Source organism: Cervus canadensis, chromosome 4, assembly GCF_019320065.1.
Source record: "Cervus canadensis isolate Bull #8, Minnesota chromosome 4, ASM1932006v1, whole genome shotgun sequence".
NCBI classification, from domain to species: domain Eukaryota; kingdom Metazoa; phylum Chordata; class Mammalia; order Artiodactyla; family Cervidae; genus Cervus; species Cervus canadensis.
Genome location: NC_057389.1, coordinates 16,820,569 through 16,840,810, shown reverse-complemented (window position 1 = coordinate 16,840,810; position 20,242 = coordinate 16,820,569). Strand labels below are relative to the sequence as shown.

Sequence of the window (20,242 nt, the reverse complement as noted above, 5' to 3'; positions counted from 1 at the left end):
CATTAGCAAAGTAAAAATGTCCACTTAACTACTAAGTGGATTAAGAAACTGAAATATGTGCATGGTACATAAAATGCAGACTTTGACAGGCTTTGCTCATCAACTTATGAATCATGCTCATGCACTCAGTCATGTCCAACCCTTTTCTGACCCCATGGACCGTAATCCACCAGGCTCCCCTGTCCATGGAAATTTTCAGGCAAGAATACTGGACTGGTTTGCCATTTTCTCCACCGGGGGATCTTCCAGATCCAATTTATGAACACCCACTTTTATCATTAAATAAATTGAGAGAAGTTAGTGTAGATAAAACAAATAAAATGTAATCTCTGATTACGTTTGTTCATAGGTTTATTACCAAGTGAACTTTGGAAACTTGGGTAACCTGCCTGCCCTACACATGACGCTTAAGTCAACATACATGGCTATGGGGAGAAATCAAGATGACATTGATTCAACTGAATTATCTGTTTGGAAAAAGATAAAAATCAACTCTTACCTCACATCATATATAAAAACTTATTCAACATAGATCATAGATCACAGACAAGAATATAACACAGAAGTTATAAAAATTTAGAAGAAAATACAGCAGAACATCTTTGGAACCTTAGAGTAGGCAAAGTTTTCTCAGTCTGAACAACAACCAAAAAACCCCACAGGTCATAAATGGAAAAAATTGATAAGCTGTGCCTCATTAAAATTAAAAATGTTTGCTCTTCAAAAAATAACATTAAGAAAATAAAAAAGAAGCCACAGACTGGAGGAAATAGTTGGATGACAGAAGAAAAAAAAAAAAAAAACTTTTACAAGTCAATAATAAGATAATCAGCTTAAAAGTAGGCAAAAGATTTAAACAGCTACCTCTTGAGAAAAGACATACAAATGGCCAACAGAAAATGACAAGAGAAAACATTTGGAGGTGATGGAAATATTCCTTATCTTGACAGTGATGAGAATTTCAAGGATATATGTTAAAACAACATCAAATTATATACTTTAAATATGTACAATTTATTGGACTTCAATTGTACCTTAATAAGGTTATAACAGATAAAAGTGAGGAGATTTTTTAAATGTAAAAATAAATGGTAATTGGCATGATTTATTCTATTTCCCTAAATGCTTTACATGTTATGGTAGTACTCATTCCATGGAGAATGATATATATACCCTGTGGGTAGAAAATAATATAACAAATTTATTAACTATTACTTGAGGAGGGATTTTGTTACATTTCAGCCAAATCTTGTTATTTATTCCAACAGAAATTAGCAAATACACACAAATAGAAAAATAACCTAAATATCACAAGTATTTAGCTTTAGCTATAATTGCAACAGCTATTAAGGAATGCATAACACTGTAAACCAGAAAAATAGCCCTAATTATTGAAATTTCAAGCAGTCATATACTTTCTTAATACATTAGAAATAATTTGATTTCTAATCCTACTACTCAAGTCAATTGAGCAATATTTACAAACCTGAAGACAGCCAAAAAGAAACTTAAGCTGATCTTCAATGAATGTCTAATAACTCACATAGATTTTAGAGAGCTGTGGAGTAGATAGAGACATGCGGTATTTCATGAAAAAGCTTTAAAACTAATAACCTTTGCTGAATCAGCAGACCCAGCTTACAGTTTCCTGTCATTCTTCCATTCATTCACTTAACGTGTGTTAGTCGCTCAGTCGGGTCCGACTCTTTGAGACCCCATGGACTGCAGCCCGCCAGACTCCTCTGTCCATGGGATTCTCCAGGCAAGAATGCTGGAGTGGGTTGCCAGTCACTTCTCCACATTCACTTAATAAAAATGTATTCAATGCCTCAAACATACCAGATTCTGTATTTGACAGAAGCTATACCAAAAGGCAGTAGAACATATGGTCATATGACAGTGGAGCCAGAATGCCTGTACTTAAATTTTAACTCTGCCGTTTCTTCTGTAATACCCAGGGCAAGGTACTTAACCTCAAGTGTGCAGTTAACTCGGCAGGCTTGGGATGTCCAAAACCTGTGCATTCTAAAGAAAGAACTTACCCGTGACTGGCTTCTGTGAGAAACCTCTAAGCCCTTGGAATACCACGCCTGATAACAGTATCCTCATACGCCTGAGGCCTTGGGCCACGCCATGCAGTTTACTAACCGTATGCTTTATGGTGAATGCATGTTTTTGTTCCGTGGATCCTGTGGCATGCTGTATCAGACTGACCTCTGGGGGGACTGGTCACCGAGTTAGTCATGGGGGCCGCCATGCCTATGTGTTGCTGTTGCTATTTAGCCGCTAAATCATGTCTGACTCCTTTGCGACCCCATGGATGGTAGTCTGCCGGCTCATCTGTCCATGGTATTCTCTAAACAAGAATACTGGAGTGGCTTGCCATTTTCCTCTCGGGGAGATCTTCCCGACCCAGGGATCAAGCCCTCATCTCCTGCATTGGCAGGCAGATTCCTCACCACTGAGCCACCAGGGAAGCCCCCGATGTCTGTGTGACTGACCCTCAAAAATCACTCTGGACACTAAGGTTCAGGGGCGCTTCCTTGGTTGCTAACACTTTGCACTTGTCACATACTGTCGATGGAAGAATAAGACACTTTCTGTAGGACTGCTCAGAGAGGACAAGTGGAAGCTAGTACCTGGCCTCAGCCCTATGTCGTTTTTCTGTTTGCTGTTTTTAATCTGTACCCTTTCACTGTAATAAACTGCAACTGTGAATTTAATAGCTTTTCTGAGTTCTGGGAGTTCTGCCAGCGAATCATCAAACCTAAGGGCAGTCTTGAGGACCCTCAATACAGTAACCTTGTTTCCACATCTAAAAAATGCACTTTATATTAGTAGCTACTTAAAGGATAGCTGTGGGGATCAACTGAACTAATGTATGTTAGGTTCTTAGAATAATACCTGGCATATAATGTTTGCTGCTTCTCGTGCTGTTACAAAAATAAATGGTCCTAGCAACTGAACAGCTTGGTCTAGTGAGACAGGCCATTAACTAATCAAGCTTCAAGTGCGGAAACAGTATGCATAATGTTTCAAAGGAACAAGGAGCATCACTTCTTCTTTCCGACTGTATATTCCTTTAACCTGATTCCACATTCTTAGAATCTATTCCCACACACAATTCTCCAGTTTCTACAGATACAAACTGAAAAAAAACCACACGCATCTTTGTGGTTTAATCTTTTTACCTCACCCTCTGGGGTCTGTTTGGACTCGTCTGGTTACAGGTCTAGAAGAAATGGAAGATGGTTTGAATAAGAAAAGAGGAAGATCAGCGATCCACTGTGGACAACTCAGGCGAGGCCATGACAGGTTCTTCAGGCAGGGGAGACAGACCTCCTGGGAAGGAGTAGAAGGGTTGCTTCTACTGGCAAAGGAGGCTCAACAGAATTAGAGATCTGAGGTGCCCAGCTTCCTCAGAATATGCCTTTATGGACCCACCATGATGATCAAGGTCCAATCCTTCCTTTAGGATTGCAAATTGAAATTGTGCTGTAATTCAGTCAACCACGTGATCTGTCTTACAGAAATCTTAGTACAGCAACTACTTCCTTTAGGGCAACCACAGATACCAATTTTGGTACCTGCAAGTGGAATGCTGTCATACCAAAAATCTTAAATGTGAGAATGGCTTTGGAAGCAGGCACAGGGCTCTGAAAAAACTGTTAGACAAAGGCTACAGCACCCATCCCACCGAAGAATCTGTTAAAAGCCCCATGGTCCTTGACAAGGCTGTGGGTGAGGACCTGTAAGAAAGCAAAGTGAGTGTTACTGGGAACTCGAGAAAGGGGCTGTTATGTAGTGGTGGCAATTCTAGTGTCCCATGGAATTATATGCAAAGTAGAAAATGTACCTAATGAAGCGGTTGGTCTAATAAGGAAATTTCTACCTAGAGTGCTGAGTGTGCCACCTGGTTCTTTTTGCTGCTTATACTAAAATGTGAGAAGCAAGCAATAAATTAATAAAAGGACTGTTAAGTAAAAAGGAGCCACACCTTGCATTGCAAAAGATACTGTCAAGGAAATGAAAAGCCAAGCCACAGACTGAGAGAAAATATTTTCAAAAGACATATCTAACAAAGGCATCTCACTCAAAATACATGAAGGACTCTTAACGCTCAACAGTAAGAAATCAACCCAATTAAAATAATGGGCAAGAGACCTGATAGGACATCCTGACTAAGGAAGATTACAGGTGGCAAATAAGCTTACAAAATGATGATGTTTAACATCATATGTCATTAGGGAATTGCAAATCAAAACAACGAGAGACCACTACACACCTATTAGGATGGCTAAAATCCTTAACACGGATGACACCAGATGCTGACTAGGATATAGAGCAACGAGAACTTACTTTCATTGTTGGCCAGAATGCAAAATGATACAGCGATGATACGGGAAGACAATTTGACAGTGTCTTACAAAATTAAACATACTCTCACCATGCACCCCAGGATCATGCTCCTTGGTATTTAGCCAAACTAGTTGAAAAATTATGTCCACACAAACATCTGTGTATAGATGTTAACAGCAATTTTAGTCATTATTGCCAAACTCAGAAAGAACAAAGGTGTCCTTCAGTAGGTGAATGAATAAATCAATTGTAGTACATTCATACAAAAGAATATTATTTGGCAACACTAAAAAAAAAAAAAAAAAGATACCAAGCCATGAAAAGACAGGGAGGAAACTTAAAAAGTATATTACTAAGTAAAAGAAGCCAATGTGCAAAGGCCTGCATACTATATACAATTCCAACTCTATGATATTCTGGAAAGGGCAAAACTATGGAAACTAAAAAGATCAGTGGTTGCCAGGAGCTAGGGAGGAAGGAGGAGTGAATAGGCATAATAAAGAGGATTTTTTAGGGTAGTGAAACTATTCTGTATGATACTCTGATGGCAGACACATACCATTATAGATATGTCCAAACCCACTGAATATACAACACCAAGAGAGAACTCTAATGTAAACTACAGACTTTGGGTGATGATAATGATGTGTCAATGTAGGTTAACTTGGAAGGAAAGTTATGACAAATCTAGACAGCATATTAAAAAGCAGGGATATGACTTTGCCAACCAAAGTCCACATAGTTAAAGCTATGGTTTTTCCAGTTGTCATGTACTGATGAAAGAGTTGGCCCATAAAGAAGGCTGAGTGCCGAAGAACTGATGCTTTTGAAATGTGTTGCTGGTGAATCTTGAGAGTCCTTTGGACTGCAAGGAGAACAAACCAATCAATCCTAAAGGAAATAAACCCTGAATATTCATAGAAGGACTGAAGCTGAAGCTCCAATACTTTGGCCACCTGATGCAAAGAGCCAATTCATTGCAAAGGACCTTGAGCTGGGAAAGATTGAAAGCAGAGGGGAAGGGGACAGGAGAGGATGAGATGGTTAGATAGCATCACTGACCCAACGGACACGATTATGAGCAAACTCCAAGGGACAGTGGAGGACAGAGGAGTCTGGTGTGCTGCAGTCCATGCAGTCACAAAGAGTCCCTTAGCGACTGACCAATAACAACAGTAACAGGTTAACTGACTGTAACAAATGTAGCTCCACTCTTGATGCAGAATTTTATAGCAGGGAAGGCTATGTGAGTCCAAGAGGCAGGAGGTATATTGGAAATCTCTGAACTCTCCACTCAACTCTGCTGTGAACCTAGAACTGTTCTAGAAAATAAAGTCTATTAAAAAGAGAAAAAATTCCTCTCCAGAAGACAAATGACACTTAGTAAGAAATGTCTTCTAAGCAAATCCAGGACACAACCAGGAAAACATGGTTCAAAGATGAAGCTGAGTGTTAAATACTAATATATTAATACATTAAAGATGACACCTTAGAATATTAGTCAGACAGTTAGTCAGCCCTTTCAAGAGAGTAGAGTGTGCCTTACTGATTCTCTCAAACAATACAGCTTCTGGAAAGCTTACGGTCATTGTCCCTCAGCCTAATAAGCATGAGCCTGAAGTATACAAGGATTTAGCTTTTTAAAAAAATGTGTAGTTGTGGCTTTTGTCTAACTAAATAAATGTATCTCAAAAGAATTCACATCTCAATAGACTTTACAGAATGTCCACAAAATGTATATAGGATTTTTAATACATCTTTTAATATTTAAAATATTCAATACATCTTAAATGAAAAGAGGTTTTTGGACCCTACAGTTTTACTGGCAGGAAGCAGACAGAGAAAACCTCTCACCTGCAAACACCTATTATACTTTATGAAAGAAAAAGAAAAAAAAAGAGGTAAGACCAAGAGTACAGATGGCAAAGCTGAAAACATGGATAACGACTTCCAGGCTTGAGCCCTACTGATGTTGCCCATCTGGATTTCAGAACTGCTATGAACCAGTGATGCCTTTGTGTCTCCCATTTTCCCCCTTAAGAAACAAGAATGTCTACAGAAGTTACCATGTCTGACCCACCACTATATTTTAGGTGGTGGAGCAGGTGGGTGAGAAGAGACAAGTGGAAATGAGTGAACTCAAGAAGCTATGCTCAACGAAGGAACCCTATCTACACCGGGACCTGACTTAGATGATGCCGTTCTGGACTTCAAGATGATATAGTCATAGAATGAGACATGTCACGGCCTTGGGAAGCGGTGAGTGCACTGTACACAGTGAAAGGATGGGAACTCCTGCAGGCTGGGGGGCAGACGGTGGCAGCCAGCCTCCCACTCTTAGGAGTCACGCCTCCATGATGTAACCTCCCACACTGCACCAGAGCTGACGTGTGTGACCAACAGTGAACAGCAGAAGCGACAGTATCACAGTTCCGCAACTGTGGCTTCCATCCTGCGTGTGCTCTCCTTCTCTCGGATCACTCACTCGAGAAAACCATGTTGTGAGCAGCCCTATGGAGAGAGGGGCCCGCGGGGCGGGTGAGAGAAGCTTCTGCCAACAGACACAAGGGCGCACGTTGGAAGTACATGATTCAGACCCGGTCAGACTACAGATGATGGCAGCCCCAGCTGACACCGAAATCGCAACCCTGCGAGACATCCTGAACGAGAACCTAGCTAAGTGAGAAGTTAAGAGTGTTAGTCGCTCAGTCGTGTCCGACTCTCTGCGACCCCATAGACTGTAGCCCGCCAGACTACTCGGTGTAGGGGATTCTCCAGGCAAGAACACTGCAGTGGGGAGCCATGCCCTCCTCCAGGGATCTTCCCAAACCAAGGATTAAACCCGGGTCTTCCACACTGCAGGTAGATTCTTTACTGTCTGGGCCACAAAAACCTAGCGAAGCTGCTCCTAAATTCCTGACCCTAAGAGAACATACAGATAACAGATGTTCTTCATTTTAGCTGCTAAATTTTAAGAAAATTTGTTACACAGCAATAGACAACATATATTCAAATCCCCAGCGAACTACTGAACATCACTTTAGCTCCCAGACTGATTTATTTTCATTATCACTGACTACACTGCTTACTGATTTTCCAATTCAGCAATAATTTATTTTCCACGTGGGAAAGGAGCTTCTTTTGGATTTACCAAAACAAAAATGCTGCTTCCTCCCAGTGTTTTTGGATTTTAAAAATAAAGGGAAATTAGCTTTAAAAACTCATTTTCAGTGTTAGGGATTGATCTGGCTCTAAGTCTTTCTTTGTTGAAAGAGAAAGAGAGAAAAACCTTATATTTTTAACTGGAACAGTTAGAAACACAAACACATATGCTTGTTTGGATAAAAATAATTATACTTGTTTTTTTTTTTATTGAGGAAAAATATTCAGAATAAATAAACTGTTTTAAATAAATAGCTTGTCTTGAATGATAAAATGGAATCAACTAGTTTCTCAGAAGTACTTGCAGTGTTCCTAAGGCAGATCAAATTTTCACCACTATAATCACTTGCACTGCTTCAAAATAATGAAATAATATCTGCAAAAAATAATACTTTTATCACAATTACCTGTGAAATATATTAGCATGAATTGATTTTATATTAGTCACCTAGAAAAAAGTAGGAAAATATCCCAAAAGAACAAGGTGCGGATCAAAAATGCTTTGCCGCTGGAGAGAAGAGGTCCAAAACTGTCTCCAGTAAGACCAACTTTGCTGTATCTTAGAACCAAACCTAGAGTCATTCTGTATAAATTCAGACCACAATCCAACCTACAGGAAAGACCCTACCATCTATCATTTTTCATTTCATTTTTCCTTCTTCCTTTCTTATACTTTCATGTACAAACTTTTTTGCTCAATCGCTTTAGATGGTATATAATCTAAAAGTCCTCTTTAGAGGCCTCTCTGATCAACTTCTTTCAAGTTTTGAGCAATTTCAGGTGATTCAACTTTAAAGTGGGTCTAAGGATAAGCCTCTTATCCTTATCCCTCAGAGGGCAGACAGACTGGAAACCACAATCACACAGAACTAATCAGACTGATCACATGGACCACAGCCTTGTCTAGCTCAATGAAACTATTAGCCATGCCATGTAGGGCCACCCAAGACGGACGGGACATGGTACAGAGTTCTGACAAAACTTGGTCCACGAGAGAAGGCAATGGCAAACCACTTCAGTACTCATGTCTTGAGAACCCCATGTACAGTATGAAAAGGCAAAAAGATAAGACACCAAAAGATGAACTCCCCAGGTCGGTAGATGCCCAATGTGCTATTAGAGAAGAATGGAGAAATAAAACCAGAAAGAAGGAAGAGACGGGAGCTAAAGCAAAAACACCACCGAGTTGTGGATGTGACTGGTGATGGATGTGAAGTCTGATGCTGTAAAGAACAATATTGCATAGGAAACTGGAATGTTAGGTCCATGAATCAAGACATATTGGAAGTGGTCAAATAGGAGATGGCAAGAGTGAACATCAACATTTTAGGAATTAGTGAACTAAAATGAACTGGAATGGGCAAATTTAACTCAGAAGACCATTATATCTACTACTGTGGGCAAGAATCCCTTAGACAAAATGGATAGCCCTTACAGTCAACAAAAGAGTCAGAAATGCAGTACTTGGATGCAATCTCAAAAATGACAGAATGATCTCTGTTCATTTCCAAGGCAAACAATTCAACATCAAAACAGTAATCCAAGTCTATGTCCTGACCAGTAATGCTGAAGAACCTGAAGGTGAATGGTTCTGTGAAGACCTACAAGACCTTCCAGAACTAACATCCCAAAAGATATCCTTTTCATTATAGGGGACTGGAACGCAAAAGGAGGAAGTCAAGAGATACCTATAGTAACAGGAAAATTTGGCCTTGAAGTACAAAATGAAGCAGGGCAAAGGCTAACAGAGTTTTGCCAAGAGAATGCACTAGTCATAGTAAACATACTCTTCCAAGAACACAAGAAAATACTCTACACACGGACATCACCAGATGGTCAATCCTGAAATCAGAGTAATTATATTCTTTGCAGCCAAAGATGAAGAAGCTCCACACAGTCAGCAAAAACAAGACCAGGAGCTGACTGTGGCTCAGATCATGAACTCCTTATTGCAAAATTCAGACTTAAATTGAAGAAAGTAAGGAAAACCACTAGGCCATTCAGATGTGACCTAAATCAAATCCCTTATGATTATACAGTGGAAGTGACAAACAGATTCAAGGGATTAGATCTTATAGACAGAATGCCTGAAGGACTATGGATGGAGGTTCATGACACTGTAAAGGAGGCAGGGAACAAGACCAACCCCAAGGAAAACAAGTGCAAAAAGGCAGAATGGCTGTCTGAGGAGGCCTTACAAATAGCTGGGAAAAGAAGAGAAGTGAAAGGCAAAGGAGAAAAGGAAAGATATCCCCATTTGAATGCAGAGTTCCAAGGAAGAGCAAGGAGAGATAAGAAAGCCTTCCTCACTGATCAATGCAAAGAAATAAGAGGAAAACAAGAGAATGGAAAAGACTAGAGATCTCTTCAAGAAAATTAGAGATACCAAGTGAACATTTCATGCAAAGATGAGCACGATAAAGGACCAAAATGGTATCAACCTAACAAAAGCAGAGATATTAAGAAGAGGTGGCAAGAATACACAGAACTATACAAAAAAGATCTTCATGACCCAGATAACCACAATGGTGTGATCACCCACCTAGAGCCAGACATCCTGGAGTGGGAAGTCAAGTGGGCCTTAGGAAGCATCAGTACAACAAAGCTAGTGGAGGTGACGGAATTCCAGTTGAGTTATTTCAAATCCTAAAAGATGATGCTGTGAAAGTGTTGCACTCAATATGCCAACAAGTTTGGAAAACTCAGCAGTGGCCACAGGACTGGAAAAGGTCACTTTTCATTCCAATCCCAAAGAAAGGCAATGCCAAAGAATGTTCAAACTATCACACAACTGTGCTCATCGCACACACTAGCAAAGTAATGCTCAAAATTCTCCAAGCCAGGATTCAACAACGTGAAACGAGAACTTCCAGATGTTCAAGCTGGATTTAGAAATAGCAAAGGAACCAGAGATCAAATTGCCAACGTCCATTGTATCATAGAAAAAGCAAGAGTTCCAGAAAAACATCTATTTCTGATTTATTGATTAAGCCAAAGCCTTTGAATGTGTGATTCACAATAAACTGTGGAAAATTCTTTAAGAGATGGGAATACCAGACCACCTGACCTGTCTCCTGAGAAATCTGTATGCAGGTCAAGAAGCAACAGTTAGAACTGGACATGGAACAACAGATTGGTTACAAATAGGGAAACAAATATGTCAAGGTTTTATATTCTCACCCTGTTTATTTAACTTATATGCAGAGTATATCATGAGAAATGCTGGGCTGGATGAAGCACAAGCTGGAATCAAGATTGCTGGGAGAAATATCAACAAACTCAGATGACACCATAATTATGGCAGAAAGCTAAGAATTAAAGAGCCTCTTGATGAAAGCGAAAGAAGGCAGTGAAAAAGTTGGCTTAAAACTCAACATTCAGAAAATGAAGATCATGGCATCTGGTACCATTATTTCATGGCAAATAGATGGGGAAACAATGGAAACAGTGACACTTTATTTTTGCAGGCTCCAAAATCACTGCAGATGGTGACTGCAGCCATGAAATTAAAAGACGCTTGCTCCTTGGAAGAACAGCTATGACCAACCTAGACAGCGTATTAAAAAGCAGACATTACCCTGCCACCTAGGTCCGTCTAGTCAAACCTATGGTTTTTTCAGTAGTCATGTATGGATGTGAGAGTTGGACTATAAAGAAAGCTGAACGCCAAGGTATTGATGCTTTTGAACTGTGGTGTTGGAGAAGACTCTTGAGAGTCCCGTGAACTTCAAGGTGATCCAACCAATGAATCCTAAAGGAAATCAGTTCTGAATATTCACTGGAAGGACTGATGCTGAAGCTGAAACTCCAATACTCTGGCCACCTGATGCAAAGAACTGACTCACTGGAAAAGACCCTGATGCTGGGAAAGATTGAAGGCAGGAGGAGAAGGGGAAGACAGAGGATGAGATGGTTGCATGGCATCACCGACTCAACGGACATGAGTTTGAGTAAACTCCGGGAGTTGGTGATGGACAGGGAAGCCTGGAGTGCTGCAGTCCATGGGGTCTCAAAGAGTTGGACACAACTGAGCGACTAACTGATGGAAAACTGAGTTCATCGAACTCCTAACATTCCTCTGCTAGAGCGCATGAAACCTAATTGCTGATTAAGAAACAGAAAAGATCATAAATTGGTGTAAGTCTGCTCGAGTTGCCATAGCAAAATATCGGCTGACTCAAACAGAGGACTTTATTTTCTCACAGTCCTGGAGGTTAGAAATCCCAGATCAAGGTCTGGCAGGGTTGGTTTTTGATGAGAACTTTCTTCTTGGCTTTTAGACAGCCACCTGTTTGCTGTGTCCTAACATGGTAGAGAAATTAATGAGATTTCAGATCTCAAGACACAAATCCTATCAGATCAGGATCCTACCCACATGAGCTCATTTAACCTTAATTACTTTGGTGGGGTTACAGCTTCAAATTATGTATTGTGAGAGATGCAACTGACTCGATAGCAATTAGAAAGTATCAGGGGATGTCATCATGTTTAGAAGCATTTGTGTTATAACATTCTTGATGCTTTTCCAAACAGCCTCAATCTTAGAAGAGAGGTTACTTCAACATCATCAGTTAATTTGGCCCTGAATTCAAATGCTAAAGCCATTTTTGGCCCTAATCAGAGGAAGGAAGATGGATAAGGCAATGGTACCCCACTCCAGTACTCTTGCCTGGAAAATCCCATGGACAGAGGAGCCTGGTAGGCTGCAGTCCATGGGGTCTCGAAGAGTCAGACACGATTAAGCAACTTCACTTTCACGTTTCACTTTCATGCATTGGAGAAGGAAATGGCAACCCACTCCAGTGTTCTTGCCTGGAGAATCCCAGGGACGGGGGAGCCTGGTGGGCTGCCATTTATGGGATCGCACAGAGTCAGACATGACTGAAGTGACTTAGCAGCAGCAGAGGAAGGAAGAAGCAGAGAAAGGAGATGTAAGGCTTTGGACAACGGTTGAGTTAGATGCAACAGTCCACACAAGAGATTATCTTCTCTTCTAACACCAATTACAAGTGCCCAGGATTCCCAAAGTCCATTCAGGTCTGATAACTCACTAGGAAGATCGGAACAACTGAATGAAAAATTTTTCTACTCATGACTATGGTTTAAGCACGATTAAAATCAGGGAAGGGAAAAAACATATTAGACAAAGTTGAGGAGAGTACAAACACGGAGCTTCTGATGTCTTCTCTCTGTGAAGCTGTGTTGTTGTTTAGTCGCTAGTCATGTCTGACTCTTTTGCAACCCCATGGAATGTAATCCATCAAGCTCCTCTATCCATGGGATTCTCCAGGCAAGAATACTATAGTGGGTTGCCATTTCCTTCTCTAGGGGATCTTCTTGACCCAGGGATCAAACCCACGTCTCCTGCATTGGCGGGCAGATTCTTTACCACTGAGCCACCTGGCAAGTCCCTCTGTGAAGTTCTGGATGTTACTCTCTTGCTAACTATATGGCATAATATGCACAGACTACTGCCAACCTGGAGAGCTTGCAGGAGACATGGTGTTCAGAGTTGGTTTTTTTGGGGGGGTGGGGTGGGGGATGGAGTCTGCATTGCATAGGCATGATTGACTGACTGCTCAAATGGCTGATCTCAGCTTCAAGGACAACTAATACCGAGGGAGTCTAAGTCCCTATACTAAGTCACACAGTCTTTCTGGCTATGGGCAGCCTCCACTCTAAATCATTCTGTTAGACAATGTGATCCAAAGTCCCCAAGCAAACCAAGACACCATCCAGATACTGAGGGCAAAAACCAGGCCTCTTTTGGGGCAAAGCTAAATTCCTTATCACACAGGACACAAGAGAAACCATTCAATAGTTTCTACTGGCTACAGAGGCAAGCCCAGAATCCTTACCACACCATACAAGCCTTCTCATAGCCTGTGTCTCTCCCTCCATGACCTGGTTCCTGTCTGTTTCATCAACTCCATCTCTCATAACAATCGAACTTTCTGCTCAAGTAGTTGCAAATTCCTTTTAGTTTTTAAAAGATACCACACAGCTGAGAGCTATTTCTTCTGTTTAGAAAGCTTTTTCATTTTATTTTTAAATGACTTATTCTGAAGTTTTCAACTTAGGTATCACTGTCTCTACCATGTCTTTCAAAAACCCCAGGTAAGGCATTGTGCCTCCCCCATACCATCCTATACATGCTTCTATCATAATACAAAACACTTTCTAAAATCTTGTCTTTATAGCAGACATCCCAACTAGCACATAAGATCCTCAAGTATGGGATCCAGACTGCCTTATGACCAGGCATCCATCTTTTACGGATTCAGGTAACCGAGACCCTGCCTAACTATCTCCCTGTTTTCCTTGTCTCATATTTCAGTTCAAGTAGATCTTGGGCCTTTTCCTGTCCCTGTATCTTCCTCCTTCTTCCCATCACTTCTGAGATAAGAGTCCAATCCCTGTTCACTAATACCTGTTGACAGATTCCCTTTCTTTTCTGCCAGTACTTCCCCTGCTTTCCTGATCTGATCCTTCCTCTCTGCCTTGACCTACCAATTCCTGGATCTGACCACTTAAGATAAATACTTCAACTACATTAATGGGTATTAAGCCAAATGAGCTGCGATGATGAATTATTTCCCAAAATACTTGAGTTACTGTAAGAGTCACTTCCAGGGTAATTCAAGTCAAGAGAATAGCTCACTTATCAATTAGCCAAACTTTTTAGTTTCTTAAACCGCTTTACCTTGACTTATAATTTTGGTCACATGTCTAGCTTATTCCATGTTCTAAACAAAGCACACAATACTAAGTTATGCTTTTCGGATGAAAAGGATATCACTCTCCTTCATTACCTTGGATGTTGACTCTGAATTTTTTTAAAATAGATGTACTGTCGCTGTCGAGCCACATGTAGTATCTTCCCTGCCGCCTCCTTACACCGTATAACGTATGATTGCAATGATTAGCAGGGGATAGGAAAACCAGCCACATCCACAGCCATTAGCAGTTACACTGTTGGGTACTAGTTGCTATCATTTCCTTAATTAGCTACTAAAAGGTCTTAAGAGGCCCAAATTCACAGTCTTAGTCTTATCAACGCCTCTCTAACCACTAAGCAAATCAACCCTAAGTATATTATCAACCTAGACTACACCTGAAATTAATATCCAATCTGCTATAAAGAAATAGAAACATACAATAAATGCTTTGCTTGAATGATCTGTCTTCACAGTGATATTTTTCTCTACAGCAAAAATTATGTTATCTATATTGCAGTATCTATATAGCAAAAATGAACCATTCTCCAAAAAAAAGAGACAAGAACACAGTATCAGATCAAGTAGCAGAGCACTGCTACCTCTAAATTATCTTTAATTTAGCTATGAAACATTAAGCAAGTCAGTCATCTGCTACCTCATCCATAACAAATTCAAAGAATGATACGCAAGTGTGGTACAATTTTTCATTCAGCACTTTAAATCAAAGCATAGTAGTTAACTTAAATAAGCTTTATAACTGAAAGAGCTAAATGCAGTACCCAAAAAGTATTTAATAAACTATAATGTAAAAAAATTCAAGTTTTTTTTTTAAAAGATGCATTACCTTGCACTAAAAAAAGTCCTTCCTTTCTTAAACGAATAAATTAAAAATAATTTTTAACAATGCTGAACACTGTTAAACTACAAAATTAATCATTAAATGACTCAATTAAACCTCACAGCTCTGTGGCTGGAGATGATATGATATATGGTCTGAACAACTTAAGTTTATTTCTGTGGGGTGTATACATCGCACACCCTCCAAATACTAAGCGTTGAACCAGATGAAGGGACATATGTTCCCTGGTATACAGTAGGTGTGGCTGAATAACTTAAGGCCTGGTGGCTGATTTCAGAACCACCTGCTGAAATACAACCGTGATTTGCCCTCTCAGCCTGTCCCCCACCCCCTTCCAGGCTGTGGAGCTCTATCACTTTCTGTCATTTTGTTTCCAGATCCCCTGACTTCTCCTGTCAGTTCCAGGGCTTAATCCATTAATGTTACTGAACTCCTTTGCTATTCTCCATCTAGCCATATCCAACTGCTACCTAACAGGTCTTTTCCCTGTTTCTTCATCGTTTTTCTCTCTTCTGTTTCCTGCTCTTCTCAGCTACCAGAAAACAACACCACAAGAGCGATCTACTTCACAGCCACAGTCGGCTAATCAATACATTCCTTTCCATCTAAAGAAAAAGAGAAAAGAATCAAAGCAGGTCAGGATGATCTTTGGCTTTTCAGAACTTTTCATCACAGTCTGATACCCAGAGGTTCATTCATTGTTATAAAAGATATTTCATGGTTTCTTTTACTTCTAAGTTTGGAGTTACTACAGGTACTTGGTCTATAGAGAATTTAAGCTTTGATAATTATAGCATTTTAAGGTTAAAAAATTAACAGAAGACAAGGTGGCTGCTTTCTCAACCCTTAAAAAAATTTACTGCCAAAAAACTTGCAAAATTTTCTATTAAGATCAGACCTTAAGGGGAGTTCCTGGGTTGCCTAGTGGTTAGGATTCTAGACTTTCACTGCCACGGCCTGAGTTCAATCCCTGGATGGAGAACTGAGATGCTGCAAGCTGTGTGCCACAGCCAAATACAAAAAAAAAAAAAAAAAAGATCTTAAAATAAATGATCAGTGCTCCAAAGAAGAACATAAAAATATGGCCAAAAATCAGATTAAAAGATATTTAGTATCACCAATCATTAAGGAAATCAAAACCACTGAGATATTACTTCATACCCATTAGGATGGCTATACTTTTTTAAGAGAGAAAATGTGTCTGGCAAGGCTGTGGAGAAGTGTTGGTGAGGATGCAAAGAAAATGAAACCTCTGCACTGCCAGTAGGAATGTAAAATAATACAGCCATTGTGGATAACAGTATGGCAATTTCTAAAAAATTAAACACAGAACTAGCACATGATTCAACACTTTCACTTCTGGGTATATAACCAAAAGAAATGAAAGCAGAAGACTCAAACAGATTATTTGCACGCTCATGTTCACAAAAGCATTATTTGCAACAGCATAAAGGTGGAAGCAACACAGTATTCACAGACAAATGAACAGATAAACAAACTGTAGTCTATACATACAAGAGAATGTTACTCAGCCTTAAAAAAGGAAGAACATTTAACACGCTACAACATACTTGAACTTTGAAGGCACTATGCTAAACAAAATAAGCCAGTCACAAAGGGACAAATGTCATATGATTCCACCTATATGAGATATCTAGAGCAGAAACAAAATTCATAGAGAAAGAAAGTAGACTAATGGTTGCCCTGAGCTGAGAAGAGGGGAGAATGGGAAATGTTTAATGGGTATGGAGTTTTGCTTGGGGAAGATAAAAAAGTTCTGGAAATGGATGGTCATGGCAGCCGCATAACAATGTGAATTATTGATACTCGATGCCACTGAAGTGCACACTTAAAAATGGTGAAAATGACTAATTTTATGTTATGCGTATTTTACCACAATTAAAAAAAAAAGAATGAAAAGTTGACATAAGTTAGCTTTTTTCACTTACTACTGTTATCTAGGGCCACTGTACAAACCAAATTTGATGCTAGAACAGACAGCACAAGTTATGCAAATATGCTAATGAGAGCTTGGAAACATCTCTACATATCTGAAAACATCAGATTCTCCTCACAGAGGTCTGTTGGGGAAAGCTGAGAAAAATAGGCTGTCAATAAAAAAGATCCCTCATGGTCACACTAGTGACCATAATCACTGAATAAATATTCTTGAGAATTTTAAACACTGATGCCTGCATGCCTAGATCCTTGCTATTCCAAGATATACCAAATATATTCCTTTTCCTAGCCTGAAACACATATCACATACCTCCAGAGCTCACGCTCTGATTTCATCCAGATCTCTACTCAAAAGTCCTCTTATCAAAGAGGCTGACATTGACCACCGTATTTAAAAGAGCGTGCTCCATCGTTCTCTCTCCCCTCACTGTGCTTTATTTCTCTTCATAGCTCTTATCACTGTTTGATATATTTACTTGCTAATTGTCCTTCTCTATCAACTACAATGTAAATTTCAAAACAAAGACGGCCTCTTTTGTGTGCTATTGGAAACCCAGCACCTAGAACACCACCTGGTACACTGTTGCTGCTGCTGCTGCTGCTAAGTCTCTTCAGTCGTGTCCGACTCTGTGCGACCCCATAGACGGCAGCCCACCAGGCTCCCCCATCCCTGGGATTCTCCAGGCAAGAACACTGGAGTGGGTTGCCATTTCCTTCTCCAATATATGAAAGTGAAAAGTGAAAGTGAAGTTGCTTAGTTGTGTCTGACTCTTCGAGACCCCATGGACTGCAGCCTACCAGGCTCCTCTGTCCATGGGATTTTCCAGGCAAGAGTACTGGAGTGGGGTGCCATTGCCTTCTCCGACCTGGCACACTAAGGTGGCCAATGAATATCTGTTAATTGAATGAATGGATGGATGTTTACAGTTTCATAGGTCATATTGCCCTCTTGGCGTTGGTACTATTTTACCATTTACCAGCATTGTAGTAGCCACGGCCTCAAAGCCATCCAGAGTATCCCTGGTTTAGGCTTCACCATTAAGTTGAAGGAACACCTAGAGTCACATAGAAGCCCGTAGTGGCATGTCAAAAAACTGCTCCTTGACTTACTTTCTAAATCAGTTCAGTTCAGTGGCTCAGTGGTGTCTGACTCTTTGCGACCCCATGGACTGCAGCAGGCCAGGCCTCCCTGTCCATCACCAACGCCCTGAGCTTGCTCAAACTCAAGTCCATGGAGTTGGTGATGCCATCCAACCATCTCATCCTCTGTCATCCCCTTTTGTTGTTTGTTTACTAAATATATTAAATGAATACAGCGTATCTGTTCTTCACAATGAGGGATAAAAAATAAGCACGAAGAATGTATCTCTAACAATGCTTTAAGACAAAAAGATACGGTGAACTGGATCATATTTCACGCATTTTGGTAAATGGTATAAGGCACACGCTAGCCTGAAAAACCATAGGATTTTTCCCCTTGCAACTTTTGAGAGGATTTGGGGTAATAGACAAATGCAATATAGTCAAAAACTAATCAATTACTTGACATAACGAATACACACTCCGGAGCTCTAGCCGAATATGTTGAATCTCTGGATGAGGGAAGAAGACTGACTCCAAAAATATACCTAACTTTATTTCAAAGTCAAAAGTCTTCAATTACGAATGCATCCCAGTGAAATGTCCCACCAGAGCTCATGCAAGTTACAAGTTTTGAGAGCATTTTATAACTGCACTTTATAGTCTTCCGTCTGCAGCGAATGATAATTTTCGTAGAAAAATCTTTAACCAGAAAACTGCAATACATCCCCCACCCCAGCCCACCGCCCAACCTGAGAACGCTTAGGAAGGCCCACTACGCTCCAGTCTCCAAGTGGAAGGAGACTCATCCAGGGAACACACGTGTTCTGCCCCGCATCGAGAATGGAAACAGCAGGTGTTAAGCTGCCCATCGCATCGAGGTCCGGGGCAGAGGGCATAGGGGTGCGCAGGAATCGAGCTTGGCTCCCGGGGACCCTCGGGCCCCCTCCCGCGACAGCGACCCCCGCCCGAGCTGAATCCAGGGGCCGGCCTCCTCCTCTTCACTCCGGCCCGGGCCTGCCCCCCGCGGGCTCAGAGGCCGGCGAACGCAGATCCTACCTGAGCTCTGCCCCCAGCTGCAGGGCTGTGGGGGGAGGCGCGAGGAGGCGTGGCCTTCCAGCTCGCCAGTCGATCTCCCTCGTGCGGTTGTTATGACTTTCCCTCCCGGGAATCCGCGCCCCGATCAAGTTCAAGTTGCACTTCCGGGGTCCGCGGGAGACTGCAACGTCATCGCGCACGCGACGCCGACGGCCGCGACCGGCCGGAAGTGGGCGGGGCGTGGCCGCCGGCTTGGTGCCCGGGGCTGTAGGAGGGCTGGGATAGAGAGCTCTGTGGGAGGTAGAGAGTTTCCCTGTTGTTTCCCCGTGGGCTCTCTTCTCCTTTCTTTTACCCTTTTCTGCTGAAGTAAGGGACACTCTCCTTCCTGGGTGACTTTAGAGGACGGGACACCGTGAAGCCTCGTTCTCCAAACGGAATTTAAAAAAACAATTGCCAGAGTGCTCCTGCAGCTAGTTGTCAACTCTCCCACACATGGTTTATTCTGCTTCATTCAACTCCAGGAATGACAGGAGGTAGGAAAGTCTAGACTGGAAGAGTAAATTTACCTCTAAATTATGACTTACGTAAAGTAGGTAGTTAAGCATAGGCTCCCTGACTCTGCTCTTTTTCCTATCTCCTGGCTGCTAATAGGATACATTGGAAAGAGCTGTATAAAGCTATGGTTCCCATTGCTAACAGTGAGTTGGATCCAAACTTGGCCTTTATGGCAAAAATCCCTGATAGTAAAAGTTACTCATGAAAATCCCCGAAAGTGAAGTCGCTCAGTCGTGTCTGACTCCTAGCGACCCCATGGACTGTAGCCCACCAGGCTCCTCCGTCCATGGGATTTTCCAGGCAAGACTACTGGAGTGGGCTGCCATTTCTTTCTCCAGGGGATCTTCACAACCAGGGATCGAACCCAGGTCTCCCGCATTGCAGACACGAGCTTTACCATCTGAGCCACCAGGGAAGCTCCTAAGTGGTTCACAAAGTACAGAATACCTGACGTTAAGCATAGACTCAAGGTCTTAATTCTTATGCACACTTGAATGTGAGACCTCTTAGC

At 41.2% G+C, this 20,242-nt stretch overlaps 1 protein-coding gene across 10 annotated transcripts in view; it reads right to left on the bottom strand.

Annotated features, from left to right (window-relative positions):
* FAM172A (family with sequence similarity 172 member A) overlaps positions 1–19,364 on the bottom strand; it is a 395,725-nt gene extending 376,361 nt beyond the window's left edge. For all 10 annotated transcript variants that reach the window (XM_043464656.1, XM_043464666.1, XM_043464665.1 and 7 more), the window contains exon 1: positions 19,198–19,364. The gene's annotated coding sequence lies outside the window, so the exon portion shown is untranslated. The remainder of the gene's footprint in view (positions 1–19,197) is intronic.
* Between the last annotated feature and the right edge of the window lie 878 nt (positions 19,365–20,242).